The sequence below is a fragment of the Peromyscus maniculatus genome, chromosome 9, assembly GCF_049852395.1.
Source record: "Peromyscus maniculatus bairdii isolate BWxNUB_F1_BW_parent chromosome 9, HU_Pman_BW_mat_3.1, whole genome shotgun sequence".
NCBI lineage: Eukaryota > Metazoa > Chordata > Mammalia > Rodentia > Cricetidae > Peromyscus > Peromyscus maniculatus.
The window spans coordinates 91,429,535-91,451,552 of NC_134860.1; the positions used below are offsets into that span (position 1 = coordinate 91,429,535).

The 22,018-nt window shown below is 35.8% G+C and overlaps 1 protein-coding gene across 4 annotated transcripts in view; it reads right to left on the reverse strand.

Moving 5' to 3' along the window:
- The window catches only part of Pcdh9 (protocadherin 9), an 883,393-nt gene that overhangs the window by 730,802 nt on the left and 130,573 nt on the right, over positions 1-22,018 (reverse strand). The gene's annotated exons all lie outside the window — the stretch shown is intronic.

The window sequence follows — 22,018 nt, forward strand, 5'->3', positions numbered from 1 at the left end:
ATCAATCTCTTAAACTCCTAGTTAGTGCAGCATATTTTTTTCTAATTTTCAAATTCAAGAAATAACCTGAACACTTGGATTTACATATTCCTCCCTGCTAATGTCCTAAACGTTCTTCTTTCATAGATTCACTTTCTTCTCATAGATTTTATTTCATTTAAGAAAAAATTCTAACTTCTTTGCTTATGCCTTTAATTGTTAGCCACAGCAGAATAATCTAGAAGATCCCCATTATATAAGGATAGTATAATGATCAGACTTAATGGTTTAATAGTTTTGGTTTTATACTCAGCCATTGGGAGTGATATATTTTTATGTTATGAAATTAAATAATTATGTCACTTCCTCTTTCCTTTCCTCACACTAACACCTCCCATGTATACCCCTATGAGCAGAAACTAAATTAAAAATAAATTTCAGCATTTGTTTTGCATTTCAAATATCTATTATTTCTGTAAAAATTCAAACTACAATTACATGATTAACCTCAATGGCCAATAATCTGACTGTATTGTTGTTCACTGAACAACAACACACAAATTAGAATTTATTTTTGTTTCTAGGCAAGATTATTTGGAAATATTCAACTGATTTATTTAAATCCATGAGGTGGAGGTTAACCCTTGATACTAAATAACTATGCAAGAAGCCTGTTAAAGTTCCCAGTGCTGAGTGAAGCTGCCCAAATAAACTGAGGCAAAGCCCAAAAATCAATAGGCACATATAATTCCCGAATCACCATTTGAACAATTTTATTCCAAAGCCAAGTTAAGGTGCATAGGTCTGGAAACTCTAAAATTTTTCACTGACATTGCCAAAGTAATAACCCTTCAATGATATTTTGATAAAACTTTGTGGATCAAATAACAGATTTTCAAAACTCAGCAGTAAATGGTAGTCACTGTAGCAGTTTGAATGAACCCCCTTCTCCCATAGGCTCATAGAAAGTGGCATTATTTAAGAGGATTTGGATGTGTGGAACTGTTGGAGAAGGTGTGGCCTTATTGGAGGAAGTGTATCATTTTGGGTGGGCTTTGAGGTTTCAGAAACTCCAGACAGGCCCAGTTGCTTACTCACTCTTCCTGCTGCCTGTATTTCCAGATGTAGAACTCTGAGCTACCTCTCCAGAATTAGAACCCTTGGGTGTGGTGGTATTGTGTTCACCAAAATATTGTGTACCTTAATAAACTTACCTGGGGTCAGAGAACAGACAAGCCACTAGTTAGTCAGTGATAGCACACGCCTTTAATCCTAGTATTCCAGAGACAGAAATCCCTCTGGATCTCTGTGAGTTCAAGGCCACATTGGAAACAGCCAAGCATGGTGACACGCCTTTAATCCCAGAAAGCCAGCCTTTAATCCCAGGGAGTGGTGGTAGAAAGTAGAAAGATATATAAGGCGTGAGGACCAGAAACTAGAGGCTTTTGGCTGGTTAAGGATTTGGCTGGTTAAGCATTTGGCCTGGTTAAGCATTCAGGCTATGGAGCAACATAGTTCAGCTGAGATTCATTCTGGATGAGGACACAGAAGCTTCCAGTCTGAGGAAACAGGACCAGCTGAGGAAGTGGCGAGGTGAGATAGCTGTGGCTTGCTCTGTCTCTCTGATCTACCAGCATGGACCCCAATTACTGGCCTCAGGTTTGATTTTATCAATAAGAACTTTTAAGATTCCTGCTACATCTGGCGCCCAACGTTCGTGTTACGAATTCATGGAAAAGCTGTTTGCCTGTGGCCTTGTGAGCCCTAGCTCAGGCCCAAGCTACACTCAGCCGGTTTTGGTGGTGATGCACGCCGGTAGGATTTGCTGAAGGAGGCAGAGGCAGGAAGATCCCGAGTTTGAGCGGGCCTAGGGGGCTTGGGAGAAGCTTTGGCCCAGACTGAGTCACAAACAGTGGTGGGACCATGGAAGCAGTGGCTACTGCTCCACGTTGCCAGCTCCTTCTCATCATGTTGGTGACTGCGGTGATGCTGCTACCTGGGACGAAGGGTTTACTGCTGCTGGTTCAGAGAAGAATTGCCAGGACCATCGTGTTACAAGAAAGCATCGGCAAAGGTCAGTTTGGAAAAGCTTGGCAAGACAAATGGTGGGGAGAAATTGTTGTGAAGATTTTCTGTTCTAGGGAAGAATGTTCATGGTTCCGAGAGACAGACATTTATCAGACTATGATTGCTCCAAACCACAGAGGAGGCACAAAAAAAAAAAAAAAAAAAAAAAAGTCTGCATGGAACCATGACCACACCTAACAGCAACTTTGAAATCTTCAAAAGGACTATGGTAAAGCCATTAAGCTGATTAACACCACGGAAAGATCTGCTTTGGACTACAAACTGCTTAGGACAATTTTGAGATGGCTAGCTGAGATTATCCAGCCTGACAGACTACTTGAACAAGGACTTGAAACAAGCCCTGAACTTTCCTATTATGCAGAGACTGGACAAATGATACAGGACTTGATGATTAACCCAAAAATTTTCTTTTCAAGATTCCCTAAAGATATCTTCACCCCTAGAAAGCAAAAAGAAAAAGAGAATATAGATATGAGATAGATCATCGAATCTACTCTGAGAAAAAACATAAAGAAATAATAGGATAAATAGGTGGATCATTGAATCTACACTGAAGAAAAAGGGGAAGATATAAAAATGACAAAAGGTAGACTACTGAATCTATTATGAAAAGAAAAAAGAGAAAATATGGATATGATAAGTAAGATAAAAAGGGAGATTATGGAATCTACTTTTAAAAAGGAACTACTTCTTTTAAATAAGTAATGAATATTTTTTGGTCTGAGTTTATCAGATGTTACTGGACTTTACATTGGTAATATATATAATGGAATTTTTTTGTCTGGATCTGTCAAATGTTAATGGACTAGACGTTGTTAATGTAATCTTGACTGTATATTGCATATACTTATTGAAAATAGTTTTTCTTGTATTAGTTATAAGCTTTTTTAATTTTAGACAAAAAGAGAGGAGATGTGGTGGTATTGTGTTCACCAAAATATTGTGTACCTTAATAAACTTACCTGGGGTCAGAGAACAGACAAGCCACTAGTTAGTCAGTGATAGCACACGCCTTTAATCCTAGTATTCCAGAGACAGAAATCCCTCTGGATCTCTGTGAGTTCAAGGCCACATTGGAAACAGCCAAGCATGGTGACACGCCTTTAATCCCAGAAAGCCAGCCTTTAATCCCAGGGAGTGGTGGTAGAAAGTAGAAAGATATATAAGGCGTGAGGACCAGAAACTAGAGGCTTTTGGCTGGTTAAGGATTTGGCTGGTTAAGCATTTGGCCTGGTTAAGCATTCAGGCTATGGAGCAACATAGTTCAGCTGAGATTCATTCTGGATGAGGACACAGAAGCTTCCAGTCTGAGGAAACAGGACCAGCTGAGGAAGTGGCGAGGTGAGATAGCTGTGGCTTGCTCTGTCTCTCTGATCTACCAGCATGGACCCCAATTACTGGCCTCAGGTTTGATTTTATCAATAAGAACTTTTAAGATTCCTGCTACACTTGGGTCCTTCTCCAGTACCACATCTGCCTGCACCCTGCCATAGTTCTTTTCATGGTAATAATGAACTGATCCTCTGAACCTATAAGCCAGTACCAATGAACTCTTTTCTTTTATTAGAGTTGCTGTAGTCATGGTGTCTCTTCACAGCAATAGAAACCCTAATCATGGAAATGTATCTGAAAGTAATGAGAAATATATTGTCTTAAATGTGAGACTGTTGAGAACTGACAAGGAATGTATACCACATAGAATGCTCTCAATTTGATTTTATTATACCTATTCCTTGTTCTACTACCTAATCATATTCACCATTTCTGTTTTGAAGTGATTGGAAGAGATGTTATAATACTTTGCTTTGAATACTTAACATGTTTTTTTTAATTCTTTTTTTTCTTTTTGCTATTATGTGTGTGTGTGTGTGTGTGTATGTGTGTGTGTGTGTGTGTGTGTTTGTGTGTGTGTGAGAGAGAGAGGGGGGGTGGAGATTTGCGATGAATATTAAGTTTAAGTGTACATAGTAAGACTTGGTGGCAAAGCAACTGCTGAACATGCTTAAGGTTACAACACTCATCAAATTAATAACATTTGTATCACTGCTTTATCAAGTGTTAACAAAATTTCTATTTTTCCAATTTCTAAATTATACAATGACAAAATGGGGCTATTGTTCTACAAGGTATTTTCTACTTTAAAAAATATTACATTACAACCTTACAGTCTTATTATTATGTCTTGTCATTCAGTTATTTGCTGTGGATATCACTCTATATAAATAAAACACTGATGGCCAGTGACCAGACAGGAAGTATAGGCGGAACAAGGAGAGAGGAGAATTGGGGAAACAGGAAAAAGTGGGGAGAGACACTGCAGCCGCCGCCAGGACAAGCAACATGTAAAGACGACGGTAATCCACCAGCCACATGGCAAGGAATAGATTTATAGAAATGCATTAATTTAAGATATAAGAATAGTTAGCAAGAAGCCTGCCACAGCCATACAGTTTATAAGTAATATAAGCGTCTAAGTGATTATTTCATACGTGGATTGTGGGACTGTGGGGCTTGGTAGAACCTGTAGAGAAGCCCTCCAGCAATAAATGGCGCCCAACGGCTCGAGTTTCCACCTTAAACTGGAGAATATTTAATAATCAATTCTAAACAGAGCCAAAAACAGGTTCCTGCTTCATGTCTCATAAGGGCAGCTAGAAACCTAAAACACGGGTTTGAACTACTGGCGGGTTCCTGGTGTTTGCCTTTGACCAGCAGTATGGCGGTAATGAGGGGTCTGCAAGAGGAGGGGAGAGAGGTGGAACTGTGGTTGGTATATAAAACAGAAAAAAAGAAAGCTTTTAATAAAAAAAAAAAAAAAAACTACATCTTTCTGCATCTTTATGTTTATCTCAAACCAGAATGTTCCCAGTTCCTTTTTTCGCTTCTTTATTTTCCTCTTTCATAAGTGACCTAAATAACTTCTTTGCACATATGCAAGAAGATCAGCAATCTTTCCCAGAGGAGGGGAAAAAAACCGTAATTGTACTAGATTTAGGATAACAAAGAAGTTTGTAGGAAAACAAAGTGTTACAAAAGAAAAAGAAAAGAAATGCTCAACATGATAGATGAGATGGAATGCATCCCTGGGTGTCCTGAAACAGTTTGGTCATTTGTCTGCCTGCTTCTGAAAACCTCATTTTAAACAAGAGCTTGCATTGTTTCTTTGTTTTGTTTTTTTCTTGTCTATATAACACTAATATATATATATATATATATATATATATATATATATATATATATAACACTAAGGGATTGCAAAGAGCAAAACTGATGACAGTATATTCATTCCTTGTAGGAACAATGCATGGAACATTAAAAAAAAGTCAACCATTAGGAGACCAAGCACAGAGTGGCCTATAGGGGAGCAATGGATTCACTGGTTCTCAATGATAAAGCAAGGACTTGAGTATACCTCCCTGGTAGGAAAGTTGATGAGCATGCATGAAGCCTTAGGTTTGGTTTTCTGCACTGCAAACAATTTAATTGTCAACCTGTTTCCTAGAAATTTCATTTTATGGGTTTTTAGTTGCATTAATATTAAGAATAAGCAGTGGATTTGTGTGGTCAACCTTCTTTTAAAACCTGCCATATCTAAGTAAATTTAAATGTAGTCTAAGCATTCATTCTTTATAAATAATTTTTTTCTCATAAAAGCCTAAAAAATATCAATGTCTGTCTCCATCAGAAAATATATATATTGTCAATTAAACAATTTAAGGTCACACATATTGTTGTCTTAGGTCCTTCCTTGTTATATTCTATATGCCCTAGCTAAACACAATGATTTGGCATTTTTGCAGTTATATGAGCTGTCACGAACATTGGCCACTCGAGTCTTCGAACATTGTAGGAGTTATTTATGGACACAGACATTGATGGTCATTCAAGATCCTGCACTCAAGCCGTCCCAGGCTGCTTCTCAGCACATGGTGGACATGGCATGGCTAAAGAGCTCATGACAGTGCATTGGCTCTCAGCTGCACTGTCATTTGACTAGATCCTTCTCAAGTCTGCTCGGAGTCTTGAGACATTCTCTACAATACTTGCTTACTCACTTATACTTCCACACATATGATTAACGTTATGCACGGAGCACCCTCTGTGTTCTGGCCTCTTCCTACTTATCTTTCAATGAATATCTTGAAAGTCTTCCCCCACACCCTGAGCTGGCTTCTATGGGAGGATTAAAACTGAAAACTTATCGGGGACAGCTCTTCCATTCTCACAGAATCAGGGCTGGCTCACCCACATCTCTGCCAATGGGGACAGCTCTATCGTGCTGTCCAGGCGCGGTGCAGGGCATGCTCTCCTGAGTGTTGCAGCTAATGGCGGCCATGGCAGGCTGGCCTGAGCGGCTGACCTCAGAGCCAGCTCCTCCCACTTGCCTCAGGTGTTGATCAGTGGGTGAGTGGGTGGGAGAAAGCATCTCTCCCTTGCCCCTGCCGCCCCATGAGGGATGAGATGGCGACATCCCTCATGCTCACAACTTTGGGACTGGCTCACCCACATCTCCTCCACAGAATTGTTTCTCTTTTGCTCCCCAGGCAAGATACAGGGCCAGCTCTCCTGAGTATTGCAACTGGTGGCAGGCTGGAGCTTGTGAAGAGAACAATCAATCATTCGAAACCAAAGCTGCAGGATTTCCACAACACAGGGCAACAGCAGAATAATAAAGGGGAGTTCCAGTGAGGTCCCAACATTGATAGTGTAGCAGAAACCAGAGGACTCGAACTAGACCAATGACTGCATTGAACACTTAGAACTAAAGATATATGGACAAAAGGATTTTACAGCATGACTCACTATATCACACTACAGCTTCCATGATGAGATCCCCCCGCTTTATTCCTTTTTTTTCTTTTTTTCTCTTAGATTTTATTTGATTGGGTGGGGGACAACGACAGAGGGCAGATAGGCAGGGATGTGAAATAAATGGGATCGAGATGCTCGATGGATGTGAAAACCACAAAAAATAAATAAGAAGAAAGTTTAAAAAATGAGATCTTATTTCTCAAATACAGGTCTCATGTGTTCCAAATCTGGCCCTTTTCTTCATTATATTCACTGTTCCTCACACCATTTTTTGAAACATTGTTCAAGTATAAAGTGACAACCTTGAATCTCAAGCACAGCTCTGTGTGTGTGTGTGTGTGTGTGTGTGTGTGTGTGTGTGTGTGTGTGTTGATGCAGGTGGTGTGTGTGACTTTTCTAATCGATACACTTCATATTTTTTTTCTTAGACATGATTTTGTCGTAATTCTTTTTGCATAATACTTTGTCCACTTCCTATTCTTGGACTTTAAAGTCAAGTGTTACATCTTTTTTTATCAAAATATGTAAACACAGAATTCTTGACACTCTAGGAAATCAATATATATTAATAAATTTGGTTGCTGAGGCTAATTTATTAGAAGAGAATGAGACAGAGATATCAAGCTAATGTATTATTTATAAATGAAAGCCTTTCTTCAAGTTTATACACAAATCTTTCATACCTTTTCAATAAATCAGAAAGCAATTCTCTATTACAGTCATGCATTGTCCAGTCAAAAACTTGTCAAAAAACAAGAACCGAAAAGATTTCTGATTTAATAGTTATAGGAAAAAGTCAGGACTTATGGGCAACTAAAGACATAACTGAGTAAGTAGTAGAGTTTAGCATGTCCCCAAAATATGTTAAAAACCATAAATCTAGAAGGGAGACTTGGAGTGGTAACTTGATTGAGAATTATTTTTGAAGGATATATTTCATCACATGAAACAGGTATATGAAAAGTGCATTATACTGATAAGAACAGATACTACACTTGATCTTAGCCAAAAGTCTAATTAGCAAGAAAGAGGAGAGTTTATATGAGCGAGAATTGTTGAAACCAAGGTTGAATAAAGCACAGGGACAAATAGCCAAACTAATGGAAACACATGAACTATGAACCAAAGGCTGAGGGGCCCCCAACTGGATCAGGCCCTCTGAATACGTGAGACAGTTGACTGGCTTGATCTGTTTGAGAGGCATCTAGGCAGTGGTACCGGGTCCTGTGCTCATGGCATGAGTTGGCTGTTTGAAACCTGGGGATTATGCAGGGACTCTTGGCTCAGTCTGGGAGGAGGGGCCTGGACTTGCCTGGACTGAGTCTACCAGGTTGATCTCAGTCCTCAGGGGAGGATTTGCCCTGGAGGAGGTGGGAATGGGGGGGGTGGGCTGGGCTGTGGGGAAGGGGAGGGGAACAGGAGAGGGGAGAACAAGGGAATCCATGGCTGATATGTAGAACTGTATGGTATTGTAAAATAAAATAAAAGGAAAAAAAACAACTTATGGATAAAATTAAAAAAAAATATCAAGGGCAAAAAAAAAAAGAAAAGAAAAAACAATAAAAACCCCGTGTGTGTAAAACAAAAAACAACAACAACAAAAATAGTGCATTATAATAAACCAATTACTTTTAACATCACAAACATAAAACACAAAAATAGAGTAATAACTGCTAGCTGTACTTTTTCGGAGAGGAAAAGAAAGTATTTTGGGTAAAAATAATAAATTCTAAAATGGAATTCCTTCATTCTCAGAAAGTTGTTATAGCTTTCCAGACTTCAATAAATTACTCACTAGACTGTTATAAAAATTGTGTTCTTATATGTGAAACATATAAGAAACAGCAGCTTTAGAATTTAAGTAGGGAAGACCCAAAAAAGCACTTTTAATTTTTTTTCTAATATTTCTAATCTGGTAGCTTCATACTAATGTAGCAATACTCTTGGCAGAGCAAACTTAAGAGCACTTGCAGTTTTTGCAAGATACCCAGGTTGCATTCTGACTCCCCACTAGGAAGCTCATCAATGTTACAACTGCAGGTCCAAGGTATCAGACAACACCTACTAGTCACTGTGGACAAAATTAAATAAATGTTAACTCTGTTGTACTTTAATTCTGTGGCCGTACATTTGGTATCCTAATGAATTATTTTCTACCTTTCTTAAAAGAGCTTGGTTTTGGATAAGGAGCGAATTTGTCCAAATAACCAGTAGAGGATTGATAAATCTCTCGATTTCAGTTAGTATTTTCTTATTAGAGCTATTAAAAAGAATGAATTTTCCAGAATGTAATACATTTTCAGCTGAGTTAGTCCTATGGGGCTTTAGAATTTATAAGGAAAAAAAAAAAAGCATTGAAAGAGAAGGATGTTGTAAATAATCCTGTGAAACTAGGTTGATATAGCCTCACATTTTTCATTGTATTTATGAAAAAGTAAAATATTAACTTATATGTTAATATTTTCCACAAACATAACTTACTTGATAAGACATATGCAATTAATGTCTCAGTGTTTGCCTTTTCATCAATGAAACAAAGGATTTTATTCTTTAAATACAAAGGATTTAAGTCATAGGACTTAATAGCACCTCATCTACAAAGACAGAACTAATCTGCATGTATCTGACACATCTGAATCTTAGTAAGCATGAAGTAAGTCATATAACAGCAGTCTCCCAACAACATGGGCTAGATCTCAGTGAACATGGTGAATTAGCCAAATATGGAGAGTTACACAGCCCAGATTTGGCTACTATCTTCTCAGGTTACAAGTCACCACATAAATACATATATCACTGGCCAATGCTGGGGCTTCATTCAGTCTTCCTAGGAAAGTATATAATTCCACAATCTTCTGTCTCCTAGTGAGGAACCCATGTAATACTTTACAAAAATGATAATTCGAAAAAAATCAGTTTGGGAAATAAAACCAAAAGTTCAACCAAGAAATAAAGAAACAAACGAACAAAACTGATACCAGCAGAAGTGAAATGTGGCTGAAATAGAAAAGCGTTAAATGAGAAATGGCTGAGGACGGTGCCACTGACACCAGCAGCTATTCAAGAGGCTCTGTCTGCAGCCCGCTAGCTTACTGAAGGCAAAGTTTTCACTATAAATGCCCAAAGTGACTGTGATAAAAAAAAGATGATGATGTCCCAGAGGCAGTGACACCAGTGAAAACCTGCACTATAAAGGAACTCTCACGGACACTTTGAAACACTGCAACTTCAAATGATGAAATATGGCAAACTGATTCAACGGAAGAGCGTGACATGTCGCTAGAGCAGAGAGGATGGATGGGCCACACTGGAGCTTGCAGTAGGCTGAAGCACAAGGCTTGTTTAAACTCCTTTAGCTGTTTGTTTCATAAAGAAATGAAAGTTTATTCTGAATGTTTCTAAGCTTTTAAATTACAGTGTAGCTAAAAAAAAAAAAATGACCAATTGCACAATTTGTTCAGTTCTTGTACATGTATAAGCAACAGGAAAATCATTGTAATGTGTGTGGGAGGTAGAAGAGCATGGACCAATTTGTTAATTGTTCTAATTGACCATTTTCCTACCATTACACAGGTTTAGCTTCAACAATCATCATAGAAGTTACAAGTGTGTAATGTTTGGGAATTGAGTTATCTCAAGAAAGATTGGGTGTGAAAAGCCTCTACAAATCTGCTGATTTTGGGACTTAGAAAAGTGTATTCTATGCACCATGAGAAACATAGATTAAAGGACACTAGATTAAATCTTCTTACTACCAGTTTTACAAATATGTTATAGACCCCAATTTATTCTAATCTACAGAGAAAAAGGTTTATGCTTTCTAATCTTCCACAAGAAATAAATTTTAATGTAGCAAATAATTCAACCTCTGCTAACAGATAAATAGTAAAAGGAAGCCCTGAGTTAAAAAAAAAAGAAAAAGAACTATTTAAATTCTCATCTCTTAGTAATCATAAGCTGAAGCATGCATTGGAGCTGTGAAACATTCTCCCTCAAGCTTTTTTTCCTTCTCATTTGGCAAACACTGGATGTCCATGTCCTTTTCTCCTCTTACATGCACTTTATTTATACAACACAGGCAGTATGCCTTTCTTCTGATTTCCTTTGGATCATCATCCTAAGAATCATAGACATTTTCATCAGTGATGCCAAGAGTATTGGGAATACATTGGTTTACTTTTGCTTCCTCTGTTGCCTAGTTGGCTGCTTCTGTAGCAACAGAACAAAAAGAGGATCATGCATGAAATACAGCTATTATTTATGAGAGAATGGCTGGTTTTAAAACAAGATAGATGTTTAGTATTCCATGGATATTCCCCAACCAGATTGTAAGAGTTCTGAAGGAGGTTAAATTGTGAGCCAAGACTGTCAAATTTTTCTCTTGATATAGCACCAAAATAGCCTGATCAGCCCAAAAAGCTGCTGAGTTTGACTATTAGGATTTGTTACTGCTCTGCAATGTGAAAGAGAGGGGATTTGGTCTATTTCATGAGGGCATTTTTTTAAGGCTCTAAGAGTTATTGCTTAAAGAACAAGAATTTCTGCATGAATGGCTTGATGTGACATTTATCTCTAGTTTTTTGAATGAGGTCACAGTGTTGTTTAATGCATTGCATTAACCTGTGTCTCTGACATCTCACATCATTTTAGATTGCAGTTTAGCTTTGTCCAGCTTCAATGAACAGATATGCAAGCAAGTTCAAATGATATTCTGAATCAAGTCTAGTCTGCAGGTCACAAAGCTTTATCAAATTTCTACTGTATGACAAGCATGTATTCTTGCATGGAAAATTCATTAATGACAAAGTGTATTCCACCACCTCAAAATACACACACACACACAGACACAGACACACACAGACACACACACACACACACAAACTTTTGGCCCAAATCATAAAAGATTTCTAATGATGAGCAAACGATCTCTAAGAAAGAAGATTAATGTTCTGGCATATCATTCAATTTGTTTTAATCTGAAAATAATCATTAACATTCCTTATGAAATCTTAGGAAGACAAAAAACATACTACGATTGTTACTCATTTGTTTAAAAATGTTTAATTAGTTAAAGTATCAAAGAATTAAGAAGTAGGTGTTCTATTTCTGTGTTACCTGTCATATTATCAGACAAAAGGTTTCCATTAATTTCTAAGATATTTAACTATACAATTCCACTTTAATTTTAAAGAAGTATTCAGTTAGAAGATATAATTAGAAAGATGGTAGATCTTCATCCTATAGGAATTTAAACAAACACTATCTTATTTTATATTCACTACTTTCATTCAAAATGTTTTTAAGAAATGAAAATTTTAAGGTTGTTTCAGATGACCTATTAAAATTATTAATGTATTAGTAATGTCTTGATTATTTTTTAACATTTTTCTTTCTTAACATTCAATTTACAGGAACAGGGAGAGAGTTTAACAAGCAAATATATTGTGGGATGATAAATAATCAGAATAAAATATTACTTTGATCACCTTCATTGGATGCTAAGCACAGAGATATAATAGCCATTTTATATAAAAATATATTTTTGTCTCATTAATGTTTGCTGCTTTAGTAGAAATCCTCAAGATGTGACTCCAGTGTTCCTTGCTCTCTTGCTGAGATACTAGTGATTCATCTAATTATATGCCTGATATGAATAAGTTCAAAGACTTTGAGTTCCATCCATTCATTTCTACTGAATGTATTTGGTGATATATATTTTAATAACTCCAGTTCATAGATGTTTGATTAGGCCATTGATATATAAATGACTAAAGTGATTAAAAATTTGGATCTTGCCTACAAGAAAAGCACAAGTCTATTAAAATTTGTATGGTGTTTTGAAGTTTTTAATGAAAAGTTTGGCTAGAATAAAATAACAGACTAAAATATTATTATTGATACACATGTTTTAAATGAAAATACTATGGTGAGATCAGGAAAGACCTTTTTTCCCTATAAGAACATGTTTCATCAAATAATAAATTCTCTGGAAATATAAGCAACTAACATGCTTGCATTTCAACAGTAGATTCCATCCCCTTTTCAGATGTTCATGGTGATATTCCTATAAACAAACACCAAAAGTTTTGAAATTGTGGTTATTTATTCAAAACACTATTGTAAGTTAACATACCATGAATCCCAACTGTAATCCACCATATAACACCCTAAATATATGGAATGTCCTTCTTTTTTTCCTTTTTTTCTCTTTCTTAACTTAGATCAAGGAACTCATCTATTGAGACCTTAACAGTCTCATTCAGAAACATTCTCTGCTCCTTTGTACTGACCACATCCTCAAACCACTTAGTGGAAGTATTTCTAGAAACAAAAATAGGTATGTGATAAATAGCTGTTGAGTAATGGAATGAAATATAGTTAATGAAGAAGTCATTTGGATGAAAATAGCCTACGCAGTCATCTTCCAGATTAAAAATGGATGCAAACCATGTGGTGAAAATGCAAACTGAATTCTTAGGTGTGGGAAGGGAACCGCTAGTCTCTGTCCCTAAGGAGCTTCCAGGTGATAATAGTGATTTTTGCCTCTAGAAGTCTTTACCTTGCAAGGTTTCAGAACACTGGTTTAAAAGGTTCATTACTGAACACAGGTTTTCAGACCACAAACACTTGAAATAAAAAGCTGTTAGAAGGAATGATGCTATGCTGCATTTTAAAACACTGATGGTACTTATTTCTTTGTGCAGTGCTTATTATCTGATCATCATACGATAAACACTGTGTTATTCATTTATAATTCCCATAAAGAATATACTATTTTGCTTCTTTATTTTTGTGATACTGACCAAAACCAGCTTGGGGGAAGAAAAGACATAATTGGTTTCCAGGTTACAATTCATCACTGAGTGATACCAAGGCAGGAAGATAACTAGAGATCATTGAGGAATTTTCCTTTTCTATTGCCATGCTTCCTCTGGCTTGCTCATCTAACTTTCTTTTACAGTCAAAGGACACTTGTCTAAAGATGAAACTGCTAACAGTAGGCTGAGCCCTTCTATAACACTTAACAACTAAGAAAATGTGTCATAGACGTGGCTGCTGGCTAATTTAAGAGAGAGTGTTCCTCAGTAGAGATTCTCTCCTTCCGGGTACATTGTTTGTGTCACTTGAAAACCAATCAACACAGAGTGTGAGTAAAGAGTGAGACATAACTTTAAAAAGAAGAAAGATAACAAAGACTCACCATTGCTAGATCCATGTGCAATGGTTGCCCAGAACTGCGATGAAATTCTGAATTTTCAAAGGTTAAAATGCAGAAATTGTTAATCTTTTTCAGAAAGTAAGAGAGAAGAAGTAGTAGACCCTTACGGGTAAATCCCAACCCCAGAAAAATTTCAATCAACCACATTTAAGATACCCATGTGGCGCTAGCTCCTATCAAGTGTTGGATACTACCTGACAGAGCAAGATGTGTGGCCATAGGTACTTAGACTTCCTCTAGCTCATGATGCTGGGGGCTGGCAGCTCTCATTCTAAACTGCTTCCCATTTTTTTTTTTTTTTTTGCCAAAAAAAGTTATTCTATGTTAGAGAGATTGCAGATTTGAAAGTATATCCTTGTGTTTGGAAATTCATTGTAGGTTTCCTCCAACATCCATATTGTATTTGGCAACCGGGATGAAATGAATCAGTTTCAATTCCTTTCTCCTTTCTACAGTCTTAAAATATTTCTCATTCTTTCTCGTCAAATGAATTTTCAAATTCATAACACGTTTGAACTCAAGTATTAATTTAAATGAATGCCATATCCCTTTGGAGCAAAGGAATTTAAGCTCCCATATGCTCTTTATTCAAATGACTTAAATATTATAAATGTACGTAACACTGAAATGCAAAATAATATCTGTGTTTTATCTACACAAAAATCCACATGAAAAATGCAGGAGATAAAGTTAATGCAATATAGAATTTGCAAACTTAAATCTGCAGTCATAAATTACAAAAGTTTATAAAATTCCGGCTACAAATATTATCATGTTTTGTTGAATATGTGGATTTCCACAATTTGTAGGATTCACTGCCAATGTTGTTCTCTTACTGTTATATGCAAATTTTAGCTTACATGCTTAAGAATCTGAGGCAGCAGCCATAACTTTTAAATTTGTTTAGAATCTACTCCAAGACTATCCAGTACTGTTTTTTTTTTTTTTTTCTGTGAGATCTTCGGCTTCAAGGCTTTACATAGCTTTACATACCCTCTTCTATAGTTTATTTATTGCCTTATTTATGTAACAAAAAATAACAGTCATATAAGCATTAAACTTAAAAAAATAGTTTCATAAGTCAATTGATTAACATTTCACCTTGATTCAAATTATGCCAGCCCATCAAAGTTAATATTTCCTCAAGTACATCATTGGTAGTATGTTTTTATCTGACGTTATATAGTGTTTATTCACAAGTCATTCCTTTGGCATAAACAAATATTGTATTTTCAACGCCAAAAAGATGAATTTAAAGTTCACATATTATTTTTCACTGTCATACTTTTTTCAAATTGAGTTTATAATATTTGGAGTCGTAGTTTAAGGTAATTATAAGGTGCTACTATTATTTCAAAAACACCTCCTTCAAAATAAAGTCATACAAAAAATAGAAGTGAGATTTTATACATTTATTAAAAACAATTTTGGGTTTCTACAGTGCTTTAGTTAATCTCTGTTGAAATCATTCAATTAAGTCAAATTTGTTTTCATTCTAGTCTCAATTTTCAGAAATTTTCTTTTCATAGGTATATTCTAAAATTGTTCAGTAAATGTAAATTTTTTATTGTCTATATAAATGCAAAGCTATTGCAGCCAAACAAAACTCTAAGAGGTGACAGCAAAAGTCTACTTTATCCTGTCTGGTGTTGGGGATTGAAACCAGTGCCACCGTTTATGCCTACTGTTATTTCTCTCTGAAGAGCAGAGGCAGAGATTTACAGTGCTGCCTGGGCCCTTCTGGAATGCAACCTACCTTTTTATATAAAAGTTGTCATATTAACAATACTAAACCACATGATTTCTCTCCTATTGTTGATTTTATTCCACACCCTCTCCAAAAGAAGACTTTAAAGAGGAATGTAGTTGGAGCTGGGGCTTTTACTCTCCAGTTTTAATGTTGAGCTTCATGATAATGTTATATTTCTTACATAAAAACAAGTATACACATAAATGAGTCTGTATTATAATTCTGTGTTATCAATAGTCATCAGAGTAACACTTGATTCAAACTGAGGCTAACCAATGATGTGGATTGGTAGCTACTTTATGTTGAGGGAAACGACTATACAAAATGACAGACTAAGCAGTTATGCACTGTCAGGTATCACAATGATTGGATAGGCACAAAAATATTGAGAAAGAAATGTCAGTTGCTACCATTTAAACTCATAGTTACAAGAAATGGTTAGTTGCATTAATTAAATGAAAAAATATTATTTTGTTTTTTGCATTGCTCTGAAGAACAAAATTCAGATTGTCAATAATCATCTCAGAGCTCTTAACCAAGGAGAAACATTTAGGAGTAATATTCATCATCATATAAAATATTCTTATTATTTCTCTGGTAATTAGCATATCCCTCACTGATGACTCATCAGGAGACTATTCAACTGTCTAAATACAGTAGAATTTAAAGGACTCCAGTCTCTGCAAACAGTATGTCTGCAAGCTGGCCCCACTGTTCAGAAAGAAATGATCTGGGCTGCTGGCCATTTGAATTGTTGAGAGTTAACATGACAAAGTAGGATGTTTTCTTAATAATGAACAACCAAGGATATACAAGTTCATCAAAGAGGACCACATTGTCTATTTCCCCAATGTATTCTGTAATCTATCGTGTTGAATTTAATTCTGATTTTATGAAATTTTAAAAATGAGATGCTAGAAAAGTGTCAAATAGGGAATGCAGAGGTTTCATGTGAAAAAAGGAAGTAAAGCATGAGTTTTCCATTTTTCCTCTCCATGTACCTCTGTTCACTATAAACAATGTGTTATTTGACATAATTTAACATATATATTCTTCTTTACTTCTCAGCAAGGAAATGAAATCATAGATATATGCTCACAACTCCAAACAAGTGGATAGAACTTTGCTTGAGTCCCCAGTTTGGACGAGGCAGAACCAACTAAAAGGAGAAATAATGATGGACAGGACTCAGTGAGAAAATTTAATGAATAAAAGGGAGTTTTATTCACTCTTTCATCTAATTCTCATCTATTGTTGTTCCATTCCTTAAAGCAGACACCTTTTCAGCAAAATATTTCTCAATACTATGATATCATATCCTCCTAAATCACAGTTTAGCAAGGAGAGGAACCTGACATTTAGGGGATATATACAATGTATTGGAGTGGAAGGGTATTTTATCATGATCTGTATACTTAGACACTTTTTCATAGTCTGTTCTTAACACATAATAAATATGCAGTTAAATACCGTGTCCTAGGTGACAGGTGTCAAGCACGAATATCAAGAAATTCATTAATGCCAGGATGTGGTAGCACACGCCTTGAATCCCAGCACTTAGGAGGCAGAAGCAGGTGGATCTATGTGAGTTTGAAGCCAGCCTGATCTACAGAGTGAGTTCCAAGACAGGCTCCAAAGCTACACAGAGAAACCCTGTCTTGAAAGAAAGAAAGAAAGAAAGAAAGAAAGAAAGAAAGAAAGAAAGAAAGAAAGAAAGAAAGAAAGAAAGAAAGAAAGAAAGAGGGAGGGAGGGAGGGAGGGAGGGAGGGAGGGAGAAAGAAAGACAGAAAGAAAGAAAGAAAGAAAGAAAGAAAGAAAGAAAGAAAGAAAGAAAGAAAGAAAGAAAGAAAGAAAGAAAGAAATTTATCCATGTCCAGCATTCTTGTGGCACTTACCAAAGGAGGAAATAAAACTCAGAACTAGTTCTGTCTCTGTCTATTTTTCTTTTCATTTATCTAGAAAGTCACTCTGACTGAGACTGTTTCTTATGTTTTACCGTTGTTTTTGTTTATTAGATTGGAGTAATATCAAGCTAAGTCTGAAATTCTTTCACCTAATTTGCAAATTTCATTACTCTTAGGAATTACTAACTTTGGACAATTCAACTAAATTACCACTCTAACTCTAAAACTTATATAGCTCATCAAGTTAGTGGACTTACCAGAATTTATGTAATGTGCCAGACTAAAATCAAGAAGTCATAGTATTTTAAGAACTGTGTAGCAGCCCATAGTTGAAAATCAAGTTGTCTCCCCAGCTGATGGGAAAATTGTGAAGCATTTGGCTCTCTTTATGACATATATATATTTTGATTTAAAATCTTGGGAGGTTTTTTTTTCTTCAGAATGACAAATATTCCTTCAAATTGTTTTGTTCATTTTTACCACCTTCACTGAAGCATGAATGGTGCAGGAGTAGGCATTAGTTGTTGGCTTGTGTGTGATTCAGTCGAGTGTTACTGCATTCCAATTACTCAGACGCCAAGGAACACGGCTGTATCTGAGAAGGATTTCAGAGTTTCTTAACAATCTCTGTACACTTCAACGGAGTTCAATTCACTTTTATGGGAACTGGTACAGTCAAACTTGAACTCAGGGAATCTCTGGGTTAATAATTTTAAAACCATGAGTCTTTCACAGTGTATTATCATATTCATAAAATATTTTAAGTTATGTTTTTGATAAGATGTAATATAATTAAGATCTTTAGAATTTATCTGTGTGTTCATCTGTTATAAAGTGGAGAACTAAAAAATGATGCCCATACAACTGTCCAGAGTGAAAAGTTCCTTATTAATGCAGAAGAGATGACACATGTTTGGAAGAGATGAGTGAATTAAGATAACCATTAGGGTGATAGGACTTTACTAACATTTATCTTTGCCACACTGAGTATTGTGACTCTAGATTTATTAAGGTTTTTTGTTCTATCTTTCATGCTAGTAGTCTACTTCTTGCAAAGAATATGTAATAATATATATGCAAAATGCATATCACCTAGATAGTCTGCCTTCAACAACTGACTAACCATCCCCAATCTAGTTAGATGAATTCAAACCAAGTCTTCACATCATCACTTTTTTTTCACATCCTGCCCAGCTGTTATATAACAACAGGAGAGTAAATGATTGAAGTTTGAAAATTTATAATCTGTGGAAAATCATGATTAAGTAGAAAGTAAATGCAAATACAGTACATCCATGCCAAAGCTGAAACTACAGTCATTGGAGATGACCAAGAGAGTAAATGCTCACTTTGATCATTATATACATTATATCAGTAAAGACAAAGATGCATGTAATAGCCACATCTTTCTTTTGGAGAAAAGTTGTTAATATATTATAGAACATAAAATTAAAGAAATCAAAGTAGTAAAGACTAACCTCAAAAATATCCAGTATTTGATATGACATCAACTAGCTAATAATGAAGAAACAGTATAAAATACTATGTGTACTCATGTATATAAGCATGCACACACATACACAGGCAGGCACTGGGAAAGTTTCTTAGATTACACTTTTTTTTAATCAGTATAGAACATTGCTGTCATTGTTTTGAACAAATTATCATATAGCAAATGTGTGACAAACAAAGCTACAGCCCATAGAAATCATACCATGTCATTTGCAAAACATTCTGTTTTCTAGATTCAGAATAGTTATTCCACTTAAATCTTCTGTCATAGAATGCATCCTCATTGCACCAAGAGATGGGGAAACTGAATTTTCTACTAGACTGATAGATTTCTTAGCGACACAGAATGCTCAGTAAAACCAGGAAAATGATTTTGATTCACTTTATCATGGTGATAGAAAGACAACTTTTAGGTGCTGTTCACAATTCATTAACTGTTCTTATCAGTGATTCTTTCCCCACCAACAACAGACTCGGGATAACCCCAGTACCCAGAGGAAAAGCTCTATTTGAGATTACAGTGCTATAGATTTTGTATTACTGAATTAGTTCTCTCTCTGTTCCCTATACAATAAATGTGAAGTATATCGAGAACTCCCGTGCAGGACAATGCCGGTAGAGGAGAATGTGTGTGTCTATGGGAAACCTCATTATATGTGAAACCTCACCATAACTCAAGAATTTTGTGGTGAATGTGAAATTGTTGTGAAAACATAGTTTCCATATCATGTAAAGCAAAGATGGTGGGATGTCACTTCCTGTCCTTCACATTCCTTTTCAAATGCTTCATTGGTGCAACTAAAAAGAAAAAGAAAAAGAAAAAACCCTAAACTACGAATTTTTAAAATACACATAATTTCAAATTTAGTGGAAAGGCTAGTCAAAAGTGGTCTGTCAGTTTCTCCTCGTTTACCTTGATGAAAGTTAAGGCCAATTTGAAGATTTTGCTTGTACTGTAAAATGAAGAACTATGTGCACAGGTAAAAACCAATTTGAAAACAACTATCGCATAACAGGAAAATTATAGCAATGAGATAAAATGGAAAATGTACTTTGCTTGTTAAGATGTTTACCATGAGACAAAGGGGACTAATTATGGCTATACAGGCTCTGGGCTTCATAGGAGTTGAAGGAAATTTCCTACAACTTCCCTTTACATGAACTTTCTGCTCCCATTACTGTTTGATCTATGGTTATGCTTTTCAGTAACGGAGAAAAAGGAAACCTGATTTTAATTTTAACATTCCAGTACCCACACTAAAGCAATTATATGGCAGGAAAAGCAGTTATAGACTATTGATATAAAAGAAAAATAAATACACAGAACTGCAAGAAACAAGAAAAACCAGTACATAACTGAAATGCTTGCTGTTGTGGGCACACTACCGGATCAAGCCTCCAGGGTTTTATATAAGCTGGCTAAGTATCCTTTAATTAGCTACCCTTAAATAATGTCCTTGTGATTTTTGTAAATACTATCCATATTTGTGAATAAATGCTTAATGCTTAAAATTGATATCGCAGAAGTGACAGGAGCTCTTCAAAAAGGCATTTTGCACATTGTTCAAAGAGTCCCATACATCCCCAAATGCTCATACAATAGCTGTTTACTCTAAAATCTACCACCTAAACACCCCCAAATAGTTTCATTACAAGATTTGAAATAAACAAAGATTGTTAACAAATGACTTTAACATATTAAATTATGATATAATACAGTATACAAGAAAAGAATATTAAGTGGAGAACATAAAAGATCATCTCTATTTTGAAATTCGATGAGCATCTTTTAAAGAGATCTTGGAAGCAGTTCCCAGTTCTAATGATCTGTCTGTATAGAACTCAATAGCAATCCTGTTTGTGATCAAAATTGTTTAAACATAACATTTGTTTAAGCTTCATAGACTCCATCATTACCACCTAACAAAAATTCCTGATTATAAGAATTTAACGGAAATAATACAAGTAACAGAGAGAATGATGTTGAAAAACCTTGCATTCCCAACTTTTTACAGATGAATTATGGAGACATAGAAGTATCATTAAAACATCTTTTTCAGGAAATAAAAAGAGGACCAATATTCTCTAAAAAGGAAAATAAACTGACACAAATGATACAATGAATAATCTCAAAGTAAATAATACAAGAGTATATGGTATATGGTAAAGATAGATTAATTCTCTTGTTTTTAAAGAGGGCGTGGTGGTTTGAATAGGAAATTCCCCCATATACTTATGTGTTTGAATACTTGGTCCATTGAGAGTGGTACTTTAGGAGGTGTGGCCTTGTTGGAGACAGTGTAGCTTTGTTGGAGGAAGTGCATCACTAGGAGGTGGGCTTTGAGGTATCAGAAACGCAAGCCAGTTTTCTTCCTGCTGTCTGTAGATCACAATGTAGGACTCTTAGTGCCATGTCTGCCTGCACACCATATCCTGCCACACTGATAAAGGACTAAAACTCTGTTGTGGAGTATTACTTTAACTATGTAAGGATGTGCTACATGTGTTAATGCTACAGAATATTACGTTAACTGAGTATGTTTAACAATGTAATACATTAAATGGCAATCGATAATTCACACTGTTTAATTATGTAAAGATGTGTTGCATTTGTTTTACCATTCCTGCCTAAGGCACCTGATTGGCCTAATAAAGAGCTGAATGGCTGATAGCTACTCAGGAGAAAGGATGGGACCAGCAGACAGAGAGAATAAACACAGGAGAAATCTAGGCTCGAGGGAAGAGGGATGAGAA